Source organism: Mus caroli, chromosome 16 (assembly GCF_900094665.2).
Source record: "Mus caroli chromosome 16, CAROLI_EIJ_v1.1, whole genome shotgun sequence".
Taxonomy (NCBI): domain Eukaryota; kingdom Metazoa; phylum Chordata; class Mammalia; order Rodentia; family Muridae; genus Mus; species Mus caroli.
In genome coordinates this window covers 64,084,934-64,090,829 of record NC_034585.1, presented here as the reverse complement: position 1 = coordinate 64,090,829, position 5,896 = coordinate 64,084,934, and the positions used below count along the sequence as shown (strand labels likewise).

Genomic DNA, 5,896 nt, shown 5'->3' with positions numbered 1-5,896 from the left:
TCTATGTTTTAAGTATCATTTTTTTTCTTAAACGGAGAAATATGAACTAGCATTCAGGGTGTTTGTTTTGATTTGTTTGAAATTCACTGTTGAAGACACCAAGTGCCTGAACACTGTTTCAATTCCAAAAGTGTAACAATTAGAGAACAAAGATAAAAAAAAAATACCTATTGATGTGTTAGAATAGCAGATCTGATCGCATCTGAACACAACACACCTGGCCTAAGCAGTTCCATGTGTTAAGAGGTTTATTGGGAGAAAGAAGGACAAGGAAGGCAGCAGAAAGTGAAGGGAGAAGAGAGGGGGGCGATCCTCTTATATATATATGGATAGTGATTTGGATACAGGTAAAGGTGGGAGGTGAGCCCAATGGATTCTGGGAGTATGGTGGCCATTGTCTTGGCAACAGGTGTGTAGGTCACAATATTGCCTAGCCTATGTGATGTCACAGGTTTCAGAGGTCATGATGCCAACACCTATGCATTGATAGAATAATGTGTGGAATGAAATGCTAATAATAGATTTCAAATTTTAAACCATAGTTGTGGTAAGGAAGACCTAAGAATATAGACCAGTGTTATCTATCATGCATAGTTATAAGTACTGCAGGGAAAAATATATTTGAAGGAAAATAATTAAAATTTGATGACAAGAAATATACCATAGCTATCAAACTGATTACTATGCTTCTATTAATAATACATAATTATAAATATACAACAAAATTAGATAAAATTTATAGAATTAATACATAGTTAGCCAAAGTTAAATATTTAAAGTAACTAGTTGAAATAAGAGGATATAATGTAATATTATATGGAAATTAGGATAAATTGTCAAATATGTTTTGAAATTAATCAAGAATAAAGACATGACTGGCACTTAGAGGCACTGCACATGTAGGTGCTATGTCACATGTGCATCAGTAGGTGACAGGCAGAGGAGAGCAGCTATGTCTATGCTCAGTGTCCTAACCTATTAACATCTGAGTAACTAGCTTAATATTTCCTGAAAAAATTGAGCTGAGACAATCACCATTGTGGTACTAAGCAGGCTGAGATGGACTCCCAGGATGACAAGAAAGCAGGAGATTAGGAAAAACATGCATGGTATCTGATATTAGGGCCCCAGAGGAGAGTAAGCCTGACACAGTCAACACTTACAAAGGGTCACTTGGGTAGGCTGGGCAAGGTGCAAGCCCAAAATGATTACCACACTGGGGTCATGGGAACTGAACAGAAAGCTAGCCTGAGATGACCACCAATCTTATGCTGTGCAGGCCTTGCGGGCAGAGCATGGCAGAGATGATGCCTGCTTACCTACATAATATATCAGCTGGGCATGATACTCCTGAGATTTCTCCTGAGATGACCTCAGACCCTCAGAGACCCCAGCAGCACTAAGAGGAGCAAGTCAGTGGTGGAGAAATGGAAGAGAAAGAGAAACAGAAGGATGTGGGCACAACGAAGAGAGGCAGAACTGGAGATTCAAGACAAGTGAGAAACAGTCTGCTCTGGTGCAATCTGGGACTATGGTGGTATCTTGCCCTGTGTAGCCACTGCAGGCCATGTCTAGGTCCCTGGCCCAGCACTAGCAGGGGTCTGTTACCCACCAAAGACCAGCCATGTATATCTGGTCTGGCCTGCCCCCTGGGGACATATTGATGTAAGAGGGCTATACAGAGGTGGTTACACCCTTCACTTGGCTGTTGTTGGGAAGCTGGCTCCAGAGACACGGGAGCAGGAGAGCTAAACCCACACCTAACTGCAGTACACATGAGAACAAGGCCATGCACACTGTAGGAGTTGCAGGTAAGCCAGTCCTGAGGATATAAACATGGAAGAACTGGCCCTACCACTTATCTCCCATGAGGTAGCATGGACAAGGGAGAGATACCCTCCTCTCTCCTTGCTGCTCATCACCTGTGGCATGCAGAACATCTGTGCCTAGGCTCATGCAAGCAGAAGAACTGGTCTTGCTCCTCACCAATGGCAACACTTGGGAGAAAAGGCCTTGTACCTCACCCAGGCAGAACGGTAGAGTTGACCCTAGTGGTGGGAGCCCAAGCAAGCAAGCCCCAACGTTGTGAGCATGGGAGAGTTTGTCCCTCCACTTGTATGCTGTGCGTGAAATGGGTGAAGGAGAGATGCTTCCCATCCCCCCACCACCTATGGCAGGCTTTAGATCTGGCCCTGAAGCCATCAGAGAGGGAGAGCTGCCGTTGTCCCTCTCTTACTGCAGCACTCAGGAAAGGAGGCTCTGTATCTTACCTAGGCAGCACAGTAGACTCTACTGGTCCTGCATGAGACATTCCCTCTCATGTCTTTTGCCCTCATCAGTGTGTGGGGAAGCTGGCTCTGATAGGACCATGAGAGTAGGAGGGGTGACTCTGCCCCTCACCAGCCACAGCACTTAGGAGAGCAGGTTCTGCACCATATTTGACAGCACAATAGAGTTGATTCTCTCTGTGTGTATACAGGTGAGCCTGCCCTGAGAGTGTGATCATGAGTGTGGGAAAGTTGGCCCCACAATTTGTCTGCCATATGGAAGAGTGTGCATGAGAGAAATGCCCTCCCCCAACCTCAACCACTTGCCACCTATGGCGGGGGAGAGCTGGTTCTGACGCTCACCTGATACAACTAGGCCATCTTTTGATACATATGCAGCTAGAGACAAGAGCTCCGGGGTACTGGTTAGCTCATATTGTTGTTCCACCTATAGGGTTGCAGTTCCCTTTAGCTCCTTGGGTAATTTCTCTAGGTCCTCCATTGGGGGCCGTGTGATCTATCCAATAGCTGACTGTGATCATCCACTTCTGTGTTTGCTAGGCCCCGGTATAGTCTCACAAGAGACAGCTACATCTGGGTCCTTTCACCAAATCTTGCTAGTGTATGCAATGGTGTCAGCGTTTGGAAGCTGATAATGGGATGGATCCCTGGATATAGCAGTCTCTAGATGGTCCATCCTTTCGTCACAGTTCCAAATTTTGTCTCTGTAACTCCTTCCATGGGTGTTTTGTTCCCATTTGTAAGAAGGGGCAAAGTGTCCACACTTTGGTCTTCGTTCTTCTTGAATTTCATGCGTTTAGCAAATTTTATCTTATATGTTGGGTATCCTNAGTTTCTGGGCTAATATCCACTTATCAGTGAGTACATATTGTGCGAGTTCCTTTGTGATTGGGTTACCTCACTNAGGATGATGCCCTCCAGGTCAATCCATTTGCCTAGATCCAGGATTTTTAATTGACCTAACTCAACTCTATTCCATCTATGAAATGCTGCCCTGCATGAAGGAGCTGGTCCTAAAGATCCAAAACTGCAGGAGCTCTGTGACTCTGGGAATAAACAGGATATCTGAGAGGACTCCTAGCAAAGTTCCAGTATCTATAGAGCAGCAGAAACCAAAGGCCATATACCATACAAACAAATCATTGCAACGAACATTTTCAAGCAAAGAAGTGTTGATAAAAGGGTCTACTTTGGAATGTACTATGACACACTCCAGCTTCTGCAATGAGATTCTCTGTTGGAGAAAAGGTTACAAGGGTATAGGACAGGTATAAGGGGAGGGAGAGATTGTGGGATTGGGGTATATGATACCACAAAAAATGGGGAGGAAGGTATGGGATGGGGAGCTGTAAGGGAGAAGAACGGGAGGTGGATGAAATCTGTACTGTAAAAAAAAAGGATTAAAGAGTAATAAAAAAGAAAAGAATTCAAAAGTTCAATATATTTTTGAAAACTATTTCTAAAACATGCTTTATTCTGGCAATAAATAAAGGGAATTTTTAAAAGTTCTACAAGAAAGTAAAATGAAATTCAAATAGAATTTGTGTGCCTCATCTAAGTCTTAAATTATTAACATTTATCAGTGTTTTATATAAAATAAATACTATATAACATTTCCTCTATTAAATTATCATTTTCTGTTTAAAATCTAATAAAAGTTTTCATAAGAAATCATTGACAAAAATGTACAATTTTAGATCTGTAAAGAGAAAAAGAGAAAATCCAATGTCATTGAAACCAGTTTGAGCAGAATTTCAAAATGAAAGGTAGTATTGATTCTTCATGTCCAAGGTTAGCTTGTCAATGGTGATGGAACACTACTCTCGGTCAAGATGAAGGTTTCTGGTGGATAAAAAGGAAGAAAAACCTCAAGAGAATTAAAATGACAGATGATATGAGAAAGCCATGTTGTCAATGACTGAAGAAAAATACAGCTTAATGTTTGAGTGTTCAGTATAGCCCACAAGTCTTTGTCGCATACAGAAAATAGTGAATCACACAGGCAAGAGACACTGGGATATATCATTAATCCAATGCTACTGCTTCTGTGTGTGTTTGCTCTTGTAACGGCTTTCCTGGTAGCTGACAAGCACTTCACGACTTAACATGCCATCTGCTTTGCTCAAAGGTGGCTCAGAGGTGATTATTCTTAAGCATATTTAAAAAATAAAATATTCAACAAAATTAAGAAAGATGACATTAATAAGCTCACTAGTTTAAATCTGATTTTTAAGTATTCATGTGGGAATTACTGAAGAGTAAATAAAAATTACAGCTGAATAGTGACCCAGAAATATAGAGGCCACGATGTATCATCTTGCTTAAAACAGCTGTCCCTAAGAGTTACTGGAACTACAGAAAACTATATGTACATATATAAGAGCAGAAAGAAAACCAAGGGATGTTGTTTTAGCAGCAAATAACCTCTTATTATTTTATCGTATGTAGAGAACTGCTTCTTATTCAGTTTGTATATATTTAAAATTACAGCTTCATGGAAGATAATTATTTCCAGATAACTATTAAGATTTTATTTCTCCCCAGATTACACATCTTGTTTATTAATAGATTTTCTTTTATAAAGGTTTTATTTTTCTTTCTGTGTATATGTATAGAGGCACCAATGAAAGTATGAAGAATTTCAAGAGACAGTGGAGATAAAAGTTACAGGCTGTTATGAGCTACTTTGAATGGGCCAGCAATGGAGCTCAGATCTTTTGGACTTGCAGCAAGGACTCTCAGTCACTCAGGCTTTCCCTCACCTCTAATGTAATTAATTACCTGCAAATATATGATACCAAGTTCACTCAAACTCCTGAAAGAATTCTATGAACTGGGTCATTTCATCTCAACAGACAATTTTACCAGTTACAAACCTTATCAATAATTATGATAGCTGATTAAGTCTTAGCAAGTCTTCAAGCCCAAATATGATTCTAGAGTTAGCCTGGGCCAAATACTTAATAATGGGTACATCCATTACCAAACCTGAAATATGCATCCTGGAATTGAAGGCTGGGCAACGAACTCTTCAGTCACGTTGAAGAGGAAATAGAAGATGTCCCTTGTCTTGGCAGCCTTAGAGGCTTTATATGGGCCTGTGGTTCTATTACAGCCATAGGGACAGTTTGTGTTCTATACTATTGCCAGAAAGTGTAAGTCCATGACCTGAGCTACGGCTGATTGTAAAGAGCAAGGAAGCTGCTTTTTGCAGTGATATCAATGACTGCAGACTCAACATTTGAGAAAGAGAGACATGGAAGTTTTCTGTGATAACCCCACTGCCCTGACATCCAAAAGAAACAGTCTAAAAAGGAAACCATCAAAGAAAACTCTTAAAAAATATGATAGGGATACTGAAATGTATCTCTACACAATTTTTGGCTTCTTGCTGTAATAAACAAATAAAATAAAATGGGATAAAATAAAATAAAATGAAAAAAAAAGAAAAAGAGATAAAAACAAACAAACAAAATCAAGAAAACAAAGACACCTGATGGATTTGAACATTTTCATGTGCGTATCTTTTGATTAAAGATTTCTTAAGACTAGAATATCAGGTTAATGAGTTTTTGTCATTATCTGATACAATACCCATATTTTACCCC

General features: G+C 40.2%; 1 non-coding gene across 1 annotated transcript; it reads left to right on the top strand.

Annotated features, from left to right (window-relative positions):
* The first annotated feature begins 874 nt into the window (after window positions 1-874).
* On the top strand, window positions 875-1,006 carry LOC115029646. Its single transcript, XR_003835211.1, has one exon. It is a non-coding gene; the product is annotated as a small nucleolar RNA SNORA17 (small nucleolar RNA).
* Window positions 1,007-5,896: the final 4,890 nt, after the last annotated feature.